General features: G+C 37.2%; 1 protein-coding gene across 2 annotated transcripts in view; it reads right to left on the bottom strand.

Moving 5' to 3' along the window:
• WDR7 (WD repeat domain 7) overlaps positions 1–24,892 on the bottom strand; it is a 489,834-nt gene that overhangs the window by 312,927 nt on the left and 152,015 nt on the right. The window lies entirely within an intron of this gene.

Raw genomic sequence — 24,892 nt, 5'->3', positions numbered from 1 at the left:
CTGATGAGATATTACAAAAGCTCACCATAAAAGAGGCCCAGATTCTAGGAGAAAAGAAAGCAAGAAGAGGAGAGCCCAAGAACAGAAAGTATGGTGTAAAAACAGCAGGAAAGCTCATGTCATATTAAAATTGGTTGAAAGAAATGAGAATGTTTACCTTGAAGAAGGGAATATTTAAGGTAAACATGATAATTGTCTTCAAACACTAAACAAGATGTCACATGGAAAAAAGAAAGATTAGATTTGTCCACTGGACCTAGAGCATAGCTTTTAGTTAAGAGCAATAAGTTAAAGTTAGAGGGAAGCAAATTTGTGACTGATACCAGGAAAATCTTAACCAGGGCTATCCAAAAGCAGGATGAACTGGGATGGGGAGGTGCACTAGAGGTTTTCAAGCAAAGACTGAAAGACCACTGGTTCAGGTAAGGGTTTTAACAGACAGGATCCGGTCCAAAAAAAACCCAAAAACAAAAACAAAACAAGAGAGCATCTGAGAAACCTTCCAACTCTAAGATTTTGTAATTCTACTCTTGGATAAAACTCTGCTGCCTCTAACCAATGTACTATGCACATTTACATTTTATGCCTTATTCCTTCCTTATGGTGGTTACAACAAGATGTTTTAAAAAAAAAAAGACGTATGTCTAGGTCTGAAAGCAACATTTTATGATGTTTTAGCCAAAGACAGTTTCATGGTGAAGAAAACTAACCTCCCTATAGTGTGCTCCTTATATATTTCAACTATAAACTCCTGATGCATGTATTCTACTTATTTTTCAACATAATTCCATACACACTATAGTGTCATGGGCATGGACAGTAAATAATAAATGAAGAGAGAGATGGAAAGGGAAAGGAAGAAGGAGAGGGGTATGAGAATGGCAGGTGGGGAGAGAGTCTGGACTTGTGATTTCATTGGTATAAATACTACCAAAGAAGGTTGGCACAATGCTTTTTAATGTCTCTGCAACTTACAGTCGTCCAGAGCACCGAGAGGTTAAGTGAAACGCCCAGGGTCACCCAGCCAATGTGTCTGAGGCTAGGCTTGAACTCAGTCTTGCTGGCTGCAAGGCCAGCTCTACCTTCTGCACCATTCTGCATCTCCTAATAAATGATGATAACAGAAATCAAATGCATGATAGACTTGCTATATGTCTCAACAGCCCTTTAAAAACAAAGGCCACAAAAAGAAAATTTTAACCCCCTTTTTTCACAAGTCACAGAATTAAATTTTTGGGTTCTACCTAAAATATGATTTTAGAAACTTTATTTTATTTTCTAGGGCATTAAAAACAAAAATAGAACTATTGAATTTACATAGACAACCATATCCATGGATAATTAATTCACTAAATCTAATGTTCGAATACAAACTGTCACTGAAGTTGATCATTGTTGATTATGGTAAATCTATTATAAGGAGTTGATTCAAACATATACTAATCTATATTCATATATTATCCAATTATAGTTATAAAAAAAAATAGGTCCTCCAAATTGACATTTGCTAATCCATGCTGCAAAATGTTATAAAAATAATATTTAGAAGCCAAAATTCTATATACAAAAATTACTTAGGTGTGTATTTTTACATGCAACTGTCAAAGAAGTTAAATCTTCATACATACGGGGGGGCGGAGCCAAGATGGCGGCTGGAAAGCAGGGACCAGCCTGAGCTCCCTGACGAGCCCCTCCAAAAACCTATAAAAAATGGCTCTGAACCAATTCTAGAACGGCAGAACCCACAGAACAGCAGAGGGAAGCAGGGCTCCAGCCCAGGACAGCCTGGATGGTCTCTGGGTGAGGTCTATCCCCCACGGAGCTGGGAGCTGGGAGCTGGGAACGGAGTGGAGCAGAGCCCAGCCTGAGCGGCGTGGACCAACAAGACCAGCAACCGGGCAGAGCATGCCCTAGCGCCCTGATTCAGTGAGCTGCGGCAGTTACGAGACTTCTCAACCCACAAACACCAAAGACTGCGGAGAAGGTTAGTGGGAAAAGCTGCGGGAGTAGAAGGAGTTCGAGTTCGGCTTCCAGCCCCGGGGGCAGCGGAGGTGGGGCAGCTACGGCTGCTGCTGCTTCCGGCTCCAGGCCCACCTGGTGGGAGGAATTAAGTGGCGGATCAGAGCAGGGGTGCACAGCCTGCCGAAGATCTGAGCCCAGTTGGGGTTGGGGGTCCTTGGGGAAGGAGCAGTGCTGGTGCGGCAGAGCTGGCACCTCCCCCTCAAACGCGGAACATAGAACTCGTCAGTCTACAAGCAGTCATACCCCACTGAAAAACTCAAAGGTCAAGTTAGTTGGCTGGGAATATGGCCAGGCAGCGAAAACGCACCGAGATTCAGTCTCAGACTCTGCATTCTTTCTTTGCTGACAAAGAAGACCAAAATATACAGACAGAAGAAATTAATAAAGTCAAAGAGCCTACAACAGAAACCTCCAAGAAAAACATGAACTGGTCCCAGGCCATGGAAGAGCTCAAAAAGGATTTGGAAAAGCAAGTTAGAGAAGTAGAGGAAAAATTGGGAAGAGAAATGAGAAGGATGCGAGAAAACCATGAAAAACAAGTCAATGACTTGCTAAAGGAGACCCAAAAAAATACTGAAAAATACACTGAAGAAAACAACACCTTAAAAAATAGATTAACTCAAATGGCAAAAGAGCTCCAAAAAGCCAATGAGGAGAAGAATGCCTTGAAAGGCAGAATTAGCCAAATGGAAAAGGAGGTCCAAAAGACCACTGAAGAAAATACTACTTTAAAAATTAGATTGGAGCAAGTGGAAGCTAGTGACTTTATGAGAAACCAGGATATTATAAAACAGAACCAAAGGAATGAAAAAATGGAAGACAATGTGAAATATCTCCTTGGAAAAACCACTGACCTGGAAAATAGATCCAGGAGAGATAATTTAAAAATAATTGGACTACCTGAAAGCCATGATCAAAAAAAGAGCCTAGATATCATCTTTCAAGAAATTATCAAGGAGAACTGCCCTGATATTCTAGAGCCACGGGGCAAAATAGAAATTGAAAGAATCCATCGATCGCCTCCTCAAATAGATCCAAAAAAGAAATCTCCTAGGAATATTGTCGCCAAATTCCAGAGCTCCCAGATCAAGGAGAAAATACTGCAAGCAGCCAGAAAGAAACAATTTGAGTATTGTGGAAACCCAATCAGAATAGCCCAGGATCTGGCAGCTTCTACATTAAGAGATTGAAGGGCTTGGAATGCGATATTCCGGAGGTCAATGGAGCTAGGATTAAAACCTAGAATCACCTACCCAGCAAAACTGAGTATCATGCTCCAAGGCAAAATATGGATTTTCAATAAAATAGAGCACTTTCAAGCTTTCTCAGTGAAAAGACCAGAACTGAATAGAAAATTTGACTTTCAAACATAAGAACCAAGAGAAGCATGAAAAGGTAATCAAGAAACAGAAATTGCAAGGGACTTGCTAAAGTTGAACTGTTTTGTTTACATTCCTACATGGAAAGAGGACATGGATGATTCATGAGACCTCAGTATTAGGGTAGCTGAAGGGAATATGCATATATATATATATATATATATATATATATATATATATATATATATATATATATACATAAGTTTATGTATATATATAAGTGAATGTGTATGTATGTATATATCTATGTGTATATATATGTGTGACACAGGGTGAGTTGAAGATGAAGGGAAGATATCTAAAAGAAATAAAATGAAATTAAGGGATGAGAGAGCATCATACTGAGAGAGGGAGATAGGGAGAGACAGAATGGGGTGGATTATCTCACATAAAGGTGGCAAGAGGAAGCAGTTTTGTGGGAGGAGGGGAGAGGGCAGGTGAGGGGGGAATGAGTGAACCTTGCGCTCATCGCTCATCAGATTTGGCCTGACGAGGGAATACCATACATACTCAGTTGTGTATCTTACCCCACAGGAAAGAAGAGGGAGGAAGATAAAAAAAAAAAATAAAAGGGGGGGGATGATGGAGGGGAGGGCAGATGGGGGTGGAGGTAATCAAAAACAAACACTTTGGAAAGGGGACAGGGCCAAGGGAGAAAATTCAATAAAGCGGGATGGGTTGGGAAGGAGCAAAAGGTAGTTAGTCTTTCACAACATGAGTATTGTGGAAGGGTTATACATAATGATACACATGTGGCCTAGGTTGAATTGCTCGACTTCTTAGGGAGGGTGGGTGGGAAGGGAAGAGGGGAGAGAATTTCGAACTCAAAGGTTTAAAATTAGATGTTCAAAAACAAAAAAAAAAGTTTTTGCATGCAATTAAAAAGTAAGATACACAGGCAATGGGGTGTAGAAATTTATCTTGCCCTACAAGAAAGGAAGGGAAAAGGGGATGAGAGGGGAGGGGGGTGATAGAGGGGAGGGCTGACTGGGGAACAGGGCAACCAGAATATACGCCATCTTGGAGTGGGGGGGGGGGGGGAGGGTAGAAATGGGGAGAAAATTTGTAATTCAAACTATTGTGAAAATCAATGCTGAAAACTAAATATGTCAAATAAATAAATTTAAATTAAAAAAATAAAAAAAATCTTCATATATACACAATACAATTGTAGATGAAATTAGATAGTATGTCAAAATATGGTGCAAATACATTACATGAATGTTTCAATACACGATTTTTCTGAAATATTTAACAACTTTTTAAAAATTATTGTAAAAGTTGTTTATAATATTATTTGATTTTAGCACATTTGAAGGCAGTAAAAATTATGAAAAAATACAGATTATATTTATGTCACTGACTACAGTCATAACTCAACAATCCTTTCATACCAAAAAGCAGAGTAGCCTTTATTTTTCATGGAAGTTCTTCAACAAGGACAGAGAAAGAATCTTGGGAGGTTAAGGGACAGGAAGTACATAGAGATTTCTGCAGAGTAACAGTCACTATGATAGCTCCATTCTTCCCTCTCCTGGGCAATCAGCAAGGTGCAAGGCCTCCAAGCATGCACCCATGAAATGGGATTGGAAAGGCAGCTAGCAACACTCTAACCATCTATCTTCATTTTGAAAAGCTTGTAGTCACTGCAGCATTACATTCAATAGCACTTTAAGAAAAATAATTCGCTCTTCAAAACTAAATGCTCATTTTAGATCTCTGTTAAATATATATTCTTCACCAAAACTTTTTAGATAAAGAGGACAAACATGACAAAAATCTGCAATTAGTTCCATTTCATTTTTTTTGTCCCTAGCTGTCGTTTGTCTTCAATTACAATTTCATCACCCTACCCTGCTGTTCTTAGGACCACATAAATAAGACACGTCATTAATCCCTTGGCAGAAAGTTATTGTTTGTTCTTCATTTCCAAAGAAGGCCAATGACATCACGGGGTGATGTCTTGTCTCGTGCATGAATTGGATTTAAGTAAGGCAGAATTACACAAAATTGTCAGCCTCGTTCTCTCTTCTAGACTCACTGAAATCCAGCAGCAAGAAAAAAAAGTAAAGACTACTGGCAATGACCCAGGATGCAGCAAATGACCTTGGTGCCTTCAATTTCTGACCAAGCTCTAAGCTCTCCACAGCACCTGCTTCAGCTGCCTTGATGGCCATTGAAACAAATTGTTCTCATCTGACAATTCCACCAGGGTAGACATCCCCCAACTCACGGACAGGTTGGAGGCCCATCAATTACCCTCAACCTGGTTTAGTCCATCCATCGGGATAGCTTTACCAGGGTGTGGCCGCTGTGCATACTACAACTTCTTAGAGCCACAGATGAGAGCTGGGTGAAGATGGAAACTAAAGGTAGGTAGCAGCCCTGAAAAGAACTCAGCAAGCCCTCACACCAGAAGTGTTAGTCCTTCCTGAATACTGCCCCCCCAAACCCCAGAAAACAGAGAAGAAAGTTTTCCTTATTTGTATAAATGTGTAGGAATGTTAAGGTGTGGTCAGCTCTCTACTTACTATGTCCATTCTTTACTTTTGCTGAATGGCTTAATAATATGTTTTATAGCTTGGGTATTAGGGAATATTGGAAATCAAATAATTGACTACTCCATCTACATAATTTAAGCATATTTCATATAATGCTTTGATTTTACTTTACATAATACAATTAGATTCCTTAAAAACAGCATGTAAATTCATACAAACTATTCCACTTAACAGAAATTTCTTGGCTTCTTCAAAAAGTTGTTATTTTCTAGCCTATAAACATTCTACCTTTTTCTGTTACTTAACTTACAAGAGAAATACAAATTAAACCATGATTATAGCATTGATACAAACTATAGGTACAATGTTTTTAATCCACAAGTAACCTACAAACCTACAATTGTAAATTTCATGTCTAAGACAACCAAAGAATGTCTCTAATGAGACAGATAAGTTTTAGAACAAATACAGAAAGTATGTATATAATCAAAACCATCAAAAAATACCGAGTACTGTTATAGATAATGGATTGGCATTTAACAGGCCTAAGGAAAGTAAATCAATCTCAATTTGTCTGAGATCAAACTACATGCTTAAACCCAATAAAATAAAACGATTTTAACAAAATATTCTTTATATTTGCACATTTTAGCTGTAAAATATTTCACTGAATTTGAAAACAGCACAATGAAATATCATACAAATATTAAAATACACAATAGATTTACATCAAAATCCAGTCTGATTTTAAAATGAGTAGCCAATTCAACAAATAGCTATGATAATGGTTACTACAGAAAAAAATTTAGATGAAAAGTATTAGTGTTTTGACTCAAAAAAAAAAGTATATAAGATTAGGCTTATGGCTAGCTCATGTTTAGAGTCTAATTTGACATATTTATCTCACAACTAGCAAATACTGGAACAAAATGTCCAAATAGGCATTGAAACATTACTTTTAGTAAACAGTCTATATGATTTTAAAAATGACATTTCTAAGTTCTTTCTCCCCAAAGCAAAAACAGAATAGTCAAAAGATTTCTATGACAGGGCTTTGTACTAATAAAAGAACATAAACCCACATATTACTCAGGAACATAATGAGAATAAAATTAGTAACATGATAACAATGTATTAACTCATAGTTACAATCAAAATTAGTTTTGTAAATATTCACTAATTATAGTTAAAATTTCAAAAGGTTATCAGTCCCACATTATGCATTGGAAAAAACACAAACACAGAGAACAGGACTCTGACAAATTACTAGTATCTGTATTACAACAAAGTAAATATATTTTTAAAAGCTTAGTAGACACTTGTTTCACTGCAAGTATTCGTGTGCTGTGTTTTGTAAAGCACTTTATTCCCATTAGCATTATAAAACCCTGTTCTTCAGCAAATCAGCAAGAGACTAATGGCACAAATCAATATCATACTCTTCATAGCAACTAATATTAGGCCATTTATTATAGCAAGGGCCACCAAAAGACCTACAGTTAAAGGTATATCAGACATTTCCATTTTGAACCCCATTCTTAGAGCTGTATAAAGAAGGCACCATAGGTTGGATGAGTTTTATCTTCATAAAATATACTTCATAGGGCTTAAATGCTTGAACTTCTTAAACTAAAGAAAGATAACAAAACTGAGTCATACATGAAGAAAAGGCAAGGAAAACTGACCACAAGGAAAACTGATTATGCCATCCAGGAGAGGGGCGAGAGGGCAGAAGTGGTGCTAAAAGCTGGGAAAATATTTGCCAGTGGCTCCAAAAGATTGAACAATTCTCTTCTGTGGGAAAGGGGGTAGGAGAGAGAAGTGGAGGAAAGGGAAATGATAGGGAAGCTTTGTAACTACAGGGCTAATCCAAAGAACAAGAAGACCTCCTATATTCCCCGAGGTGGAGAGACAGGAGAGATACCAAGACCAAAGACTCTTTAGTCCTAAAGTCCCTGAAATGTTCACAACTCCTAGGAGACTAATAGCAAAATCCCTTCCACTTTTCCATTTCTAGAAACTACAACACAATGAAGAAAAACAATGTGTGCTCCCTTCTTTGTACAACTGGAGATCAGACTTGCTACATCAACTTCCATACAAGACAGTTGTCACAGAGAAAGGACTTACAGCATCAAGTTGAGGAGGGGGGCACAAGCAGAGGTACTAACTTCTTATGTACAGCATCACATGTGGTGGGTACAGTTAGGCCCACCTAACACATCTTGATGAAGTATAATATACTAAGTACCTCCAGTAATGTTCTAAAAGTGAATTTGTCATTGAAATACTCTAATAACCCAGGTTATGACAGATTTGCAACAAATGGAGAAACCTAAAAGGATGTTGGAAGATGACCTACTCAAATTCATACTGCATAGAACAAAAGGATTTTATTAAATAGCTGTGAATGATAGGAGAGAAGTCCCATTGTTACTCCATTAGGGAAGGTGCCAAACCCAAATCAATAGAAGAGCTTAAAAGTATAAAATACATGACCAGTCTGGACTACTTAAAATTAAGTTCAATAGCTCTGTCTCTGGGAGTAAAGAAAAAAGCAAATCTCTTTTATTCCACTGAATCACCAGCACTTCAGCATCATACCTTTAGACAATAAACAAAATGCCTCAGCACACAAGCTGTTTTTGTTCATCACTCCAATCTTAAATTACTACTTCTCCTTATTAATCATACTGCAAAAATCACTGAAAAATTGTTTTGAAAGACTATTTAGAAATTTCTAAACGGTCTAGGAAAAACTGTCTTTCATATATATATATATATATATATATATGTATACGTATACGTATACGTATGTATGTATGTATGTATGTATATGCTTCAGTGAGTTGTAAATGTAGACTGCAAGAATTAGACTAATTAAAAAAACTGCCCTCCATTAAAAAAAATTTCTTCCTTCAAAAAATTAAAAAAAAATCAGAATAACCTATATTAGAGAATTACATTAATGCACTGCCTACCTAGAACTCAAGCAATAAGCAGGAAGCAAACTTAAATGGCCTCCCTGTTCCCAAAAGAGATGTTGCAAAGTCCATGCACTAAAGCTTATGAACATTACTTACTGGAAACCCCCAAGGCCCTCATATAGAACCTTGTGACTCACACAATTCTAAGATTTTGGTTGCCTGGTTTCACTGTGCACATTAAATCAGAAGCAATGAATTACAGACTACAATAAAAGAAAGGATAAAGGAAATCATATTACAATCAGAAAAAAAATCAAATTTAACAGCTAGGGAAGAAACAGAATAACTATAAGCAACAGACATAAGAATTTTTAAAACCACAAGTTCCTGATCCAACCATTCTGGAGAGCAATTTGGAACTACGCCCAAAGGGCTATAAAAATGTTCATACCCTTTGATCCAGCAATGCCACTACTAGGGTTGTATCCCAAAGAGATCACACAAGTGGGAAAAGGACCCATATGTACAAAAATATTTATAACAGCTCTTTTTGTAGTAGCAAAGAATTGGAAATCAAGGGGATGCTCATCAATTGGGGAATGGCTGAACAAATTGTGGTGTATGAAGGTAATGGAATACTGTTGTGCTATAACAAATGGGGATGATACAGACTTCATAATAACCTGGAAAAACCCACATGACATAATGCTGAGCAAGTGGAGCAGAACCAGGAGAACATTATACACAACCACAGATATATGGATTCTGTGATGACTAACCCTGATAGACTTTGCTCTTCTCAGCAATACAAGGTGCAAAGACAACTCCAAAGGACTCACGATGGAGAACACTATCTACATCCAAAGAAAGAACTATGGAGTCTGAATGCAGATTGAGGCACACTTTATGCTTGCCTTTTTTTCCCTTTTTTTTCTCTTCTGTTTTTGGGTTTGTTTTTTTTTTTTTTGGTTCTGTTCCTTCTTTCTCATGATTCATTCCATTGGTCATAATTCTCCTTTACAACTTGACTATTGTGTAAATAAGTTCAATGCAAAGTTTTATGTAGAAAATATATCAGATTCCATGCTGTCTTGGGGAGGGATGGGGGGGAGAAAATCTGGAACTCAAAATTATGTAGAACTGAGTGCTATAAACTAAAAATAAAAAATCTCAAAAAATAATAAAATAAAAAAACCCACAAGTTCCTCATCTGTAAAATGCATTTGTATTATTAATAACACTTTTAAACATTCTATAATTCTGGTAAAAAAAAATCTAGAGCCTTTTCATGCAGAAGGGCAATACATACACACTTCGGTAGCCAATGAGGACTGAAAACAATAACATAACTGACACTTATAATAATGACCCAGAATCATTAATAAAAGGTTAAAATATGGTCAACATACTATATTTAAGACAATAAAATACATTTCCACAAGTTTTCCATTAAAAATCACTTCACCCTTACCCTACATACTGATTCTCCCTCAAACACTATAAACACTCAGTTCCTCAACCTACTCACCTACCATGACCTTCTCCTCCACTCCATGTCAGCCACACACAAAGCTATTAAAAGTGAAAGTAATTTTTAAACATTATCACCTGTAAAGGATTAAACCTAAATCATTGTAGTAAACTAGACTAGCTTAAACTCCTAAAGTAAATTATCCCTCCCCCACCCCACTTAAGTCTTGATCTCTCCTCAAATTCTCCATTTCTGTTGGTGATACAGTCATCTTCCTAGCCATCTAGGTTCATAATGTAAGTGATCCTTAATACTTTCCACTCTCTGACACTGCCTCCCTCCCCCAATCTAAGTAGTTACCGAAACTTGCTACTGTCTTCCTCATTGCTCCCCCATCCACTATCACAATTTCAGATCCACTGGAACCATTTGGCTTGAGGCTTTCATTTCTGCTTACCCAGGATATTATAATAGTTATTAAGTTAATATAACTATCAGCCTATTCCCCTTCTCAATCAATGCATCCAACAGCTGAACAAGTAGTTTTAATGTACTATTTTACTTAATAGTTTTACTATCTGTATTACTCTCTTACTCAAAAAATGTCAATGTTGCCTCACTCTCTGAGATTAAAACATAAACTCCTGATCCTGGCATTCAGGACCTTCCAACATATACTTTCAGCCTTAATTCATAATATTCCTTTTTTATACACTTTACAATAAAGAAGCAGCATGAGGTAAAGGATAGAGTAATTAACTTGTAGTTAGGAAGGCCTTGGTTCAAATCCTGCCTCTAAGGATTACTAGAGGATCACAACCACAAGCTAATTACTGAAACTCTCAGAACCTCTCTTATCTCATCTACAGAACAGGAACAACAATAATATCTGTACTACCAACTTCCCAGGATTGCTGTGAAGGTCACACAAGAGGACAAACATAAAATACTTTCCTAACTTTAAAACTGCCTTTATTACTATGATTATATTCCCAGCACACTGGACCAAATTAGGCTCCCCTTACTCTCCGTTCTCATTCTACACACAGTTCACCACACTTAGAATAAAAGTCTTCCCAAAGTCTTGGCCTTTTTTCCACAGAAACACAATTAAGGCAGATATCGCCCAACAGATAAATGACTAAAGATATAAGGGAGCATTTCCCAAAAGAGTTGGAGATACCAATATGAATGATCATGTAAGCCATGCTACAAATAAATGTAAATTAAAATAATTATAAGTGTTACCACACACATTACAACTTGGCAAAGTTGTCCAACACACAGAAATAATATGTAGTAGAGGGCCTTGGGGAACACAGGCACACTATTGGTAAAGCTGTAAATTGATCACTGTGCTGTAAAACAATTTGGAACAATGCAAAAGAAATGATTAAATTGTTTGAATCAATGATCTCACTACAAGAGTCACACTACAGAAGTCAAAAATAGGGAGGTCCCATATAAATGAAAATCTTCACAGCAGCGTCTTGTAATAGCAAAGAATTGGAAACCAAGAAGGTTTCTTCCAAGGTAGGAGGGTGCCAGGAAACCAAATGGGTAACTACCTCTTAAGAAATGGCTGAAAAAACTGTGGTAGGTGAATGTAATGGAATATTACTATGCAGTTAGAAATAACAAATAAGAGGAATACAGAGAAACACATGAAATTTTACATGAAATGATGAAGACTGAAAAAGGCAGAACCAAAAGAACAAAATATGCAATTACTTAAATGGAAATGAATAACTGGGGGAAAAAACCACCAAAAGGGTCTCAAGAAAGAGGTAATGAAATATAAACCTTCCATCTCATGGTAGCTAAGTGAGGGACTACTAGACCAGAAGGTTTTATACATTTTATACATCTTCAAATGTCACTATATGAGTGCTGTTTGCTTCAATGTTTTTTTTTTAATTACAAAGGAAAATTCAAACTGGGGTAGGGGAAGAGGTATGCCCAGAAATGACTGTGATGTGAAAACAAAAGGATTCAGTAATTTTTTTTTTTTAATTCCCTTTTCCCTACACCATGTTGCATGGTCACCATTTCCCAATCATCTCAATGAAATGCTATCTTATCATCAGTCAACTCCTCCTACAGGAACTCCACCTCCTATCTTTTAAGTCCAGGCCTTTACCTCATCTGGTTCTGCTCCCAGGCTTACCCCTCCCACTTCCTGGCCACCTCCATTTCATCCCTCCCTCGCACCCCTGTCCCCCTAACTTCAAGCTCTAGATCTTAGAATCATAATCAAAAATATCATTCAAAGAAAGAACAAGTCTATCACCTGCACTATAACTCCAATCACCATTCCCTTTGACTGTCCGGTCTAAAATACTTTTTCCTGGGCAGTGCTCTCCTCTAGGCATTATCTTACCCTATTAGTATGTAAGTACCATAGAAACAGGGACTTTCTTACTTGCTTGTATTCTTATCTCTAGTGGAAGATGAGAATCCCCAGTGCTTAGTAGTGTCTGGCACAGAGTAGGTATTTGATATATGCTTTATCACTCACTCTCCTCAAGAAATTTCTGATGGTACTTTGCCAAGATCTTGCCTTCTCATAGAACCAAAGAAGAGAATGATGAAGAAAAGTTTGCATTTATATAGAACTTTGTGTTTTACAAAACACTTTCCTGATGAGAGGCAAGATGGTACAGTGGAAAGAATTCTGAATTTGGAGTCAGATGAACTGAGTTTAAATCCCATCTCTTACAACCTGGGGAACCTTAAGCCACATAACCTCTCTAAGACCTCAGTTTCTTCATTAATAAGTGGACTGGAAAAAGTATCTCCAAAATCCCTCTGAGATAAATCTATAATCCTGTGAATGCTTTGAGGTATATAATGCAAGAATCATTAGCCTTATATTACAGAAAATCAATCAACATTTATTTAGTGCCTACTATATGCCAGGCACTGTGCTAAGTATAAGGACCAGAGATGCAGAAAGAGACAAAAGACAGTCCTTCCCCTCAAGGAGCTTACAACCTAATGGAGGACAACATGAAAACAAATTTATACAATGTAAACCATATACAGAATAAGTAGAAAATAATTCACAGAGGGAAGTCACTACAATTAAAAGGTGTTAAAGAAGACTTCCTGTAGGAGGTAGGATTTTAGTTGGGACTTAAAGTCAGGGGTGTCAGTAGGCAGAGCTGAGGGCAGAAAGCATTCTAGGAATGGGGGAACATACAAAGAAAATGACCAGAGCTGAGAGAATAGCCAGGAGGCCAGTGTCACTGGATCAAAAGAGTAGGAGTGTAAGCTATAAGCCTGGAAAGGTGGAAGGGGGTTGGTTATCAAGAGGTTTGAATGACAAATAGCGTATTTTGCATTTGATCCTGGAGGAAATAGGGAGCCACTGAATGACTGGAAGGGAAACAGGGGCCCATGATGAGACTAGGACTTCACAAAAATCACTTAGTTGCTGAATGCAGGATGGAATAGAATGGGGGCAGACCCACTAGCAAGTTATTGCAAGACATAAGGTGATGAGAGCTATTCTAGAGTAGAGGCAATGTCAGAGGAGAAAAGGAGGTGTGTATGAGAGATGTTGCAAATGTGAAATTGACACGCCTTGGCAAAAGATGAGATTGGTGGGGGGCAGAGATAGTGAAGTGGTCTAAGATGACTCAGATTGCAAGAGTGAGTATTAGGAAGGTAATATTGCCATACAGAGTAATAGGGAAGCTAGGAGGATAGGATGACTTGGTGGAAAGATAATGAGCTCCATTTGGGATAATTGGAATTTAAGGTGTCTATTGGACATCCAGTTTGAGATGTTTGAAAATCAGCTGGAGATTTAAGTTGGAAGATCAGCAGAGTTCCAGGCAAGATACGTAGGTCTGAGAATCATCAGTATAAGTAATTAAATTCATGAGAGCTGATGAGATGACCAAGTAAAGTAGTAGAGAAGGAAAAGAGGGACCAGGACAGAACCCTGAGGGACACCTATGGTTAGAGAGTGTGATCTGGAGGAGGGTCCAGCAAAGGAGACAGAGGAGTGGTCAGAGAGTTAAGACAAGAACCAGAAGAGAGTGGTGTCTCAAAAACCCAGAAAGAAGAGAATATCAAGGAAGAGAAAGAGGTCAGCAGTGTCAAAAGCTGCAGAGAGGTGAAGGACAATGAGGATTCAGAAAAAGTCATTAACAATTTAAGTGGAATGAAAAGATTTGAAGCTGGACTGTAGGGGGTTAAGAAAAGAGTGAAAGGAGAGAAAGCGGAGGCACCTATTGCAGATGATCTTTTTGAAGAGTTTAGCTACAAAGGCAGAAAAAATAAAGGATGATAGTTAGCAGATCTGGAAGGATCAAGTAAGGATTTTTTTTTCAGGATGGGGAAGACATAGGCATGTTTGTAGGCTGTATGGGAATAAGCCTGTAAAGAGATGCAGACTGAAAATAAGTGAAAGAGTAGGGACAATTTGTTGGAGGAGATGGGATGAAATGGGATTGCTTGAAAAAGAAGAAGAGAATGCAATCTAAATCAAAAGGAAAGTAGAAAACTGGGGGGGAGGGGAGGATTTTGCAACCAGTATCTCTGATAAAGGCCTCGTTTCTCAAATATATAGAGAACTGAGTAAAACTTTTTAAAATACAAATCATTCCACAATTGAGAAATGGTCAAAGGACATGCACAGGCAGTTTTCAGAGAAAGAAATCAAAGCTATCTATAGTCACATGAAAAAAATGCTCTAAATCACTATTGATTAGAGAAATGCAAATTAAAACAACTATGAGGTACCACTTCACACTTATCAGATTGGCTAATAAGACAAAAAAGGAAAATGATAAATGTTGGAGGGTATGTGGGAAAACTGGGACAGTAAGGCACTGTTGGTGGAGTTGTGAACTGATCCAATCATTCTGGAGAGCAATTTGGAACTATACACAAAGGTCTATAAAACTATGCATACCCTTTGACCCCAGGAATGACTACTAGGTTTCTATCCCAAAGACACCAAAAGGGGAAGGTGGTAGGAAGGACCTATTTGAACAAAAATATCTATAGCAACTCTTTTTGTGGTGGCTAAGAATTGCAAATCGAAGGGATGCCAATCAACTGCGAAATGGCTAAAGAAGCTGTGGTACATATGACTGTGATGGAATATTATTGCGCTATAAGAAATAATGAGCAGGATGATTTCCAAAAAAACTGGAAAAACTTACATGAGCTGATACAAAGTGAAATGAGCAGAACCGTGAGAACATTGTACACAGTAATAGCAATACTGTATGATGAAGAACTGTGAACATCTTAGCTATTCTCAGTAATACAATTTATCCAAAATCCTAAAAGACAAACGATGAAGCGTACTATCCACCTCCAGAGAAAGAACTGATATTGTGTGAATACGAACTAAAGCATGCTATGTTTCACTTTCTTTCATTCTTTTTTTATTTGAGTCTTCTTGTACAAAATGACTAATAGGGAAATGTTTTACATGATTGCACATGTACGAACTATATCTGACTGCTTACTGTCTCATGGAGGGGGTAGAGACAGGAGGGAGGGGCAGAATTTGGAACTCAAAACTTTAAAAAAATGTTAAAAATTATTTTAACATGTAATTGGAGGGAAACATATGCATAGGTATATGTATGTAAATTTTTTAAGTAGGAGTTAGCCTTGGTAAAGAGTAAGTTCACTTGATCATATGGGACAGGGATAAAGGAAGAGATATTGGCAGAAGGTATCTGAGTGATAGGAGATTAGGAAGAGGGGAGGAGAGAGAGATTACATCAATGGCCTCAATTTTTTTCCCTTAAAATGTGAAGCAAGATTTTCAACTGAGAGACTGGGGATGGTAGGAGCCATGGAAGGTTTGAGGAGGGATGAAAAAGTTTAAAGAGCAGGATAATGAGTTGATAGTAGAATTCGCTAACAGCAATGAGTTGTGTCAACATAAATTTGCAGTTGATCTGGTCAATGCGGTTACATAATTTTCTCCATCTTTTTTCAGCAACACATGTGTATGAACAAAGGTAGCAAATGGTGGGAGTGATCCAAGGCTAAGTGGTCTCAACTAAGGCTTAGCTGGGCATAATTAACAATCTGACAAGGAGGCTAGTGATTTAAGAGAGGAGGATACTATAGAGTTGAATTGGTTCACCAAGGGATCAAGATGGGGATTAGAGGATTGAATGACTAGTGCAGGGGAGACACCATGGGAGAGAATTGAGGAATCAAGGCTTTGGAGGTCATGGTACAGATGAAAAGAAGGATGTTGTAATGGAGGGAGGGAGGTGAAAGAGGAAGGGGTGAAAAGCCAATAGGTATAGTTGGATAAGAGGATTTTGGAATTCTTAAACAGAGAGATGGTACTCACATCACATTTGTCGGTGATGGCAAGATCAATAATATGACCATTTCTGTATGTAGCTGAGGTGGGATGGAGAAGAAGGTAACAGTACATGAGTCAGTTGAGGAACTGAGTGATTACAGTGTTTGAGGAAGAATCAGTATGTAGGCAAAGTGAAATAATTTTTCCAAAAGGCAGGATGCAAAGTCAGTGCCTTTCAATATACCACAATGCCACTCCTTCCAGTCAATCACATTCTGCCATAAAAATAAATTATCATAGATCTTGCCATGCCACCCACATCAAACTAAACTTGTTCCAGAGCTTTGTATCCCTATACCCCAACACAGTAATTTGCACAGAGTAGGCCTTAAATCACCATTTAGCAAATAGACACTGCATAACCAAATTTTATTCTTCTTAAAAACAGGTAAAAGAAAAAGATTTGCTGCAGCCCTGGGCCTTGAAGACGACAAAGCTAAATTCCTTTCAGTAGTTCTTTTCTCTGTAAACATCCTTGCAAATATCTACCATCTAACTAATGTTCTGAGGTTCAAATTATTTTTGTCAACTAAAATAGATTTTTCCACTGCCAATTCTTATCATCTGTAGCATGTGTATGTGTATATGTATTCTATCTTTATTTTTGTCCATCCATATTAGTGCTCAGAATGACCATTACCTAAGAATCATCAAAAAAAATCATTTCAATTCCAAGTTAAACAGTTAAACAAGTAAGTAATACAGTGTGGCTTACTGAAATTCAATCCTGAACATTTACTGGATTGGTTTTCATTGAACAAAGAAATCTTGCTCTGTATTCAAGGAAGGGAGAAAGAAAAAAATAATCCTAACCCTAGTAACCTTAACACAAAGGAAGTTAAAAAGATAGACAACAAGAACAAAGGGCTATGCTTTCTGACATCAATATGTATTAAACATTATGCTGTATAAATATCCCAGATAAAGTAAAACATTGTTAGCACTGCATTGCTCATTACTGCAAAAAATCACAAATGCATGTTTACTAAAAGAAATCTTGATTTATATGATTTATATAATAAAAATGGTTTACATATATTTAGAACCAAAGGAAAGGAAAAGATTGCCCACGATGAACAGGGAAAATACAAAATATCAGAAACAATTATGTTTGTGGCCTCACACCTTCGCCAAGCATGACTGAAGGAAGGAAGGCACATGAGAGTGAATCATTAGTACTTACCTTATAGTAGCTCCCACACAGAATGAAAGGCAAAGGAAGCAGCAAAGCATGAACTAAAAAGTGACTAACTTCATTTCCTAAGAGGCTTTCTGAAAAGTTCTAATATGGAAAGTGTAATAAATATTTGAAATACTCAAAACTATGTTTTAAAAGAAAGGTCATATAGCATTATTCGTCTTCTAGCATACAGCATTCAAAATCTTTGTGAAACTAATAATAGTGTACATCTCAGTAGTAAACACATACTACACACATTCATACACATATAGTTAACTAACATAACTACTTCAGTGACAGTACAATAAATCATAAGATAAAAAACAGCTCTTTTAATCCTTTAAAGGCAACTTTGGGCACCATGCTCAATAATCATGATTCCTAAAACATTCAGTACAAATAAATTGGTCAATATATGATTATAACAGATATGAATAACTTTACTAAAACTACCATAGGATAAAAATGAATGAATGAATGAATGAATGAAAAAGCATTTATTGTTTACTGTGTTCAAAAAACTATGCTGAGCCCTGGAGATACAAATATAAAAGCAAGAGAGTCCCTACTCTCACTGAACTCACATTCTAACAGAGGGAGACAACATCAATAGGAAATTTCAGTTGCAAGTTAGATGGAAAGGCCCGATAGATAATTAGTCATCTTTAGCATCATTTCAATGAATAGAAACTGTATCTGTTTCTGATGCTGAACCACTTGGTGTTAAGAACTTTCTTTTCTTTGACTTCAATAGCCATGCTAGCTGGAGGGCTGCGATACAGTTGCAAGGTTATATCTCCACTAGGGTTGCTTGCCTGCACTAATACAGCTTAAAACTTCCCTAAGGCTTTTGAGACAACCTGTACTTAAGACTGAGCGTCGTCCTCCTCCAAGAGTCCTCTCTTTCCTGGCTAAACACCCCCAATTCCTCCCATCACTCTCATCTAGCATGAGCTCACGGACCTTCACCATCCTGATAGTCCTCCCCTGGACATTACCCAGCTTCTCCATGTCTGTCTTAAACTGCAGCACTAAGAATGAAACAATATTCCACAAGTGGCTGACATAACAGAAAAGGACTATTACCTCCCTCCTCATTTGTGCTCACTATGATTGTCTTCACAGAGAGCCGGACTGGATTCTCTTCCAGGCTTCCATATCACACTGCTGGCTAACATCTGATTACACCTCACTGGGACCCTGAGTTCTTTTTCATACAAACTGCCCAAATCTAACTATGCCCATCTCATCCTACACTTGTAGAACTTGGGTTATTTTTTTTTTTAACTAAGCATAAAACTTTACATTTTTCCCTACAAAAATCCATCTTCTAGCCTGTTGAGACCTTTCTGGATCCTGTCAGCCATTATGTTAGCTATCTCTCCCAGTTTTGTGTCATCTGCAAATTTGATGAGCAAGCTATATAAACCTTTATCCAAGTCATTGGGAAAAAAAGGTTTAAAAGCAAGGATCCTAGGGACTCTCCACTGGAAACTTGCCAAGTTAATAGTGAACAATTAATTATGTCTACTTTCTTGAGTCTAGCCATTTAACCAGCTGTAAATCCATCTAATTATATTAACATGCAGTCCATATCTTTCCATCTTTTCTATAATAAAAGTATGAGATCATCATCAAATACTTTGCTACAAGCCAGTCAAACTATATAGCATTTTCCTTACCTGCTAGTTTAATAACTGTTTTTAAAAGTATTCAATGACCTGATTTGATGAAACTATTACTGGCTCTTGATCACTGCTTCCCTTCCTAGTTTAGTTTTCCTTTTACAATTCACAAAGCCCTTTCTATGTTATCTCATTTAATCCTCACAATCTGTGAAGTAGATGTAATTATTATTATTATTCCCATTTTATATTTGAGGAAACTGAGACACAAGTTATGTGATTTGCCCCAGGCTACATAGCTGGTAAGTATCTGAAGCAAGATTTGAACTCTGGTCTTCTTGACTCTAAAGTCCAATGTTCAATCCACTGCACCATCTAGCTACATAGAGAATTGAAGCTCACTGGCTTATAATTTGAAGATTCTGTTCTCTTCCCCTTTTTCTGTAAATCAGGACATCTGCCCCTTCCCAGTCCCGTGGAACTTCTCATTCTCCACAGTCTTTTGATTATCACTTACAGTTCCTCAGCAACGAATTTACAATATTTTTGTGAATTCAAGTCACCTTATCCAGATCAACTACACTTAACAGTTCTTTCAGTACTTCAAGATGTAGTACATCTAGGCAAGGTGACTTGAATTCATGAAGAGCAGGTAGGTGCTTTCTTACTATCTTGCTCATTTATCTCAGGTATATCTCCCTGTTAGTCATTTTTGTTCTCTCATTTCAAATGCAAAGGTCATTCTCTTTGGCAGAAAAAAAAAATAAGTATTGAGCAGCTCAGTCTTTTGTATGTTGTAAGTTTCCCTCATCCTATTCATCCCAAGGAGCAATCCTACCCCAATTTCTCTGAATGGACGTTTTATTAAATGTACCTTTTTGCTCTCCTTAGCTTCCCTTGGCCTCAGCTTATTTTTACAGTCTCTTGCCACACTCATTCCTTGCTTTCATTACATATTTATCTTTTAAAAATTTAAGTCCATCCATAACACACTCTTTTAGACAATGCCCATTTTTTCTCCTCCTTGGAATTATTTCCCTTTGTGTCTCCAAAATTTAATTCTTGACATTTTTCATCCCTCCTAGGATAACTTCCCCTATAACATTTTAGTCTATGGGATCATATCAATTCTTCTTTTGAATCCTTTGAAATCTGCTTGCACAAAATCTGGAATGCCTATCATTCCTTTCCTTGCCTATTCCATTACAAGCTCTAAGAAGGATTGGTTATTTCCACCGAAGGTAATATCATTGCCACCATAGCAACCAGTATTCTCTTACCTCCACGTTTGGGAGAATCAGATCCAGTAGAGAATTTCCCCCTGTTGGTTCCTCCTCCTTTCAAAGGATGTAAATATCACTAAGTCAAGCCAAAAGTCATTAGCAGCCCTGCTTTTGGCAGAAAGACAGCTCTGGCAGATGTGTAGATAACTGAAATATACTCTGATAATAAAACCTACTATTTCTCCATTCAGTGATATTTACCCTAATGTTCTCTACTACATTTCCCCGATTTGGTCCCATCTTACTATATTGCACTTCCATGTCCATATTTGCTCTATCTCGATCTCCTTTAAATAGTGTATACTCATCAAGAGCTACAGTGAAGTCACAAATTTCATCCCACCTTATGGATTTCTTTATACTGATATTTACAAGGTCAAATTTGTCTCCTTTCATTAGGACATCTTATTCCCACTGCTTGTTGCCTAAACTTTGGGCATTTCTCTACCAACAGCTGAGGCCACAGGTAGAATAAAAAGCAAAAACTATGATCACAAAGAAATATGGAAAGACTTACATGAAGTGAGGTTAAGTGTGAGACACAGAACCAGAGCTACATATGGAATAAGTACAGCATGTAAAAACACAAAACAAAACAAAAAACCAAAGGCACCTTAGAAAGGGACACAGAACACCAAGGAACTATTTATTTTCTGTCATTTATTTGGGACTATGCGGTTATAGGAAAGAGGTTTTACCTAAGATACTATTCCATATTTTGTAAGGTTTTTTGTCTTTGTTGAAGACTGTTTATAATAAAAATTTTAAAACCCATAAGGACTTGATGAAACACAAGATAGAGACAATCCTAGTTCTCCTCACTTAGTAGAGGAAATGAGAAGAGATGGCTAAAGACCTGTATTTGGCCACAAATTATATTTAAAGGAGTATCTAAGCAACTATATTTTCCTTTGATCCCTAGTGTCATCCTCGTTGTTCACACTTACACTCCTGAGAATGGTCTGGGTATTGCCAGGAAAAAGAGAAAACTATCACTTGGTTACAGATTTCTAAAGTCCAATATTCCAAAGTCTCACATATCTTCTCACTAGTTGAGATTCTATTCCATTCAAAAACATCCATTAAGCATCTATTACATGTAAGATATTGTGTTAGATACCGAAGGTATGAAAATGAAAAGGAGCACAGTTCCTGCCCTCGAGGAGCTTAACAATCCTAATAGGGATGACATTTCGTATACACAAATATGGCTGATACAAGCCAGAATATAGAGGCAAAAGAGAGGTACAAAGTAAGGATCAAGGAAGGATTCATGGAGAAACCAACAACTTGGATAAAACTTGAAGAAAAAACAAGATTTCAATATACAGAGGTGAGGAAGGAATATGTTCCAGCAACAACTCACAAGTGCATGGGGCTCTCAGCTTTACCAAATGCTTTTCCCACCATAACTCCATGCAAAACGATCATTTTCTCCATTTTACAGGAAAGGAAACTGAGACTCAGGGAATGAATAATTTCCAAATGGTCTCACACTTAATGGATTTCAAAGTTCGAATCTAGTTTCAAGCAGAGCCTATGTAACTATAAGAAGTCAGGAAAGTACTAGACAAGATCATGAGGAAATTAGCAATTAAAAGCTGCTCAAACATCAAGTTTATAAAGGGATCTAGCGTGAAACAGTACAGGGAAGATAATAAGAAGTGAGAGACGCCACTATGATGAGAGCACACTTTATTATAGGCAATAGGGCCCTAAAGGATTCTGAGGAGGAGAGTGACACAGTCAGGTCTTGGGTCATGTTCTGGTAATACTTCCTTTCAGGGAAACAGTAAAGTTAAAAATCAGGGTTGTATGACCTTGGGCAAGTAACTAAACCACTTTAGTTCCTTTATCTATATAATAAATAGAATGAATAAGTAATCTCTGAGGTTCTTTCTAGCTCTAAAATTCTATAATTCTAAAACTGAAGAATGACATACAATATCTTTTAAAATTTGATGTAAAAGTTAAAATGGATCACCTAACCCCAAGACAATCATTTTAAGTAAGTCTGTCTTTGTTTTTTAATCCTTCATTAAATCATAGATCTTGTTATTGCCTTACCCCAGGCTCTCCACTCTGCAGGAGACAAATTCATGGGAGGGTATAAATTAGAGTAAGAGGTTCAAAAAATCTTGGCCTGTTAATGGTACAGTAGTGTCACTCACTACTATTTCTCGCCAACCCTACCATTATTCTTTCTGTATTAAAAAAAAAAACTAGACCTATTATCTTCCCTCTCATGAACTACATGCTACATCCAAGACACATTCCAAACACCTCCTGATATGACCCCATTTCCTTCAATGGGACTATTATACAGGGCGTTCCTAAAGTCTGGACACATAGGCAAAAATGTGTATCTTCAAGAAATGAATGAATTTTCAATATATTTCATATATTTTATTCAGTTGGAATATTAACAAATAACATCTTCAATATGATTTCCATCATTTGTGATGCAAAAGTTGATGCAAGATTGCAAGATTCACATGAACTCGATGTAATAACTCCACATTGCCATCAATTTTAGCACATTCACTATGTGTTTAATCAAGTGTGTTGCATCTGTGATTTTCACTGAGTACATCTTCTCCTTAAGCACACCCCAGAAAAAGAAGTCAAGGGGGCTAAGGTCCATTAATATTCCAAATATTTCAAAATATGCATTTTTGCCTATGTGTCCAGACTTTAGGGACACCCTGTACACCTAGACACAACATGTTCGTCATCAGTGATTTTACCCTCTCCCTCATCTTCCACGCACTATCAACTGCCAAGTCCTCCCAAGTCCACCTTCATATAATTCAAATCTCATAAGGTCTAGAAGGAACCTAGAACTCAACTGTTCCTACCCCCTCATTTTAGAGATAAGGAAATAGAGGCCCTTAAATGTTAAGCCACTTGTCTCAGGTTACTTATATAAGCAGCAAAACCAAAATTCAAACTTCAGCCCTCTAACTCCAAAAAAAGCACCCTTTCTATTTCTCAACATTGCTTACTTATCTCTTAAACCTATCCTTATCTTTTCTATTCTTACTAGCACCAAACTAGGCAGGTCCTCTTTGCACCAATCTAACCCAAAAACTATTTGTTAAGTGTCTGACTGGAATTGTGGTTGCTTAGTTACTGTGCTGATAAGAATGAAGAAAACATTAGTAATCTTGGAAAGAGCAATTTCACTTCAGTGATGGATTGGAAACCAGATTGCAAGGGATTAGGAAATTACTACTCCAATAGATTACTAACAGGTATTCTGGAATCCAGTCTGTCTTCCCTCTAATCCATTTTTCACACCACAATTAAAATTAACCCTATAGTACTCCTCTATTAAGACCTTCTGATGACTCCCTAAAGCCTACCAAACAAGACTCAAGTAATTTTACATAGTATTCAAAGTCTTCTATAATCTGGGGCTACCCTACCTTTGCACTCTTTTCTCCCATAACTCTCCTCTACTCTATTCCCCAAATATTATAACTTGCCATGCCTTAAACTGTTTCAAATACAGATTCAGCATCCCATCCTCACCTTCAAAATAATTTTCTAGGAAAACTCCACTTTGCCTCAAACAATTTATTCCCACTACCTTCTTGAACATACAGCTTAAAAAGTCTTCCCCAAGCAGACTTTCTCTAACTATAGCCCATGGTAACTACTCACTACTTTACCTCTCCTTTTTTATAGCTTGAGCTACCTTGTCTTGATTTAGTACTCTACTCCAATCTCCCTTTAACAAGTCAATATCTCTCATATTAAAATATAAGAACTTTCATATGTTTCAACAAAGTATTTAAATTTTTAAAAATTTAAAAGTATTTATTAAACTCCTACTATGTACTACTGTCCTAGGCCCTGGGACCAAGGTACTAAGAATGAAACAATATCTGTTCACAAAAACCTTGTCTTTCATACAATCCACAAATAAACAAAATACCTTCTCAATCCTCTATGAACAGAAAGTTTGCAATAATCTTCAGACAAATTAATTCAACTAGTGCTGAAATCTCATTTAATTATCCTATTGGTTTAGAAATTTCTCATTTTCTAGAGTAGTGATAGTATCCAATCTCTCTTATAATATAAACATGCATCAGTAAATGCTTTTAAAGGCCAAGTCAAGCAACAAAAAATGGCTGAGCTTCCTCA

Source organism: Trichosurus vulpecula, chromosome 1, assembly GCF_011100635.1.
Source record: "Trichosurus vulpecula isolate mTriVul1 chromosome 1, mTriVul1.pri, whole genome shotgun sequence".
In the NCBI taxonomy this organism is placed as follows: domain Eukaryota; kingdom Metazoa; phylum Chordata; class Mammalia; order Diprotodontia; family Phalangeridae; genus Trichosurus; species Trichosurus vulpecula.
The sequence above is the reverse complement of the archived record's forward strand: the minus strand, read 5'-3'. Positions and strand labels throughout refer to the sequence as shown.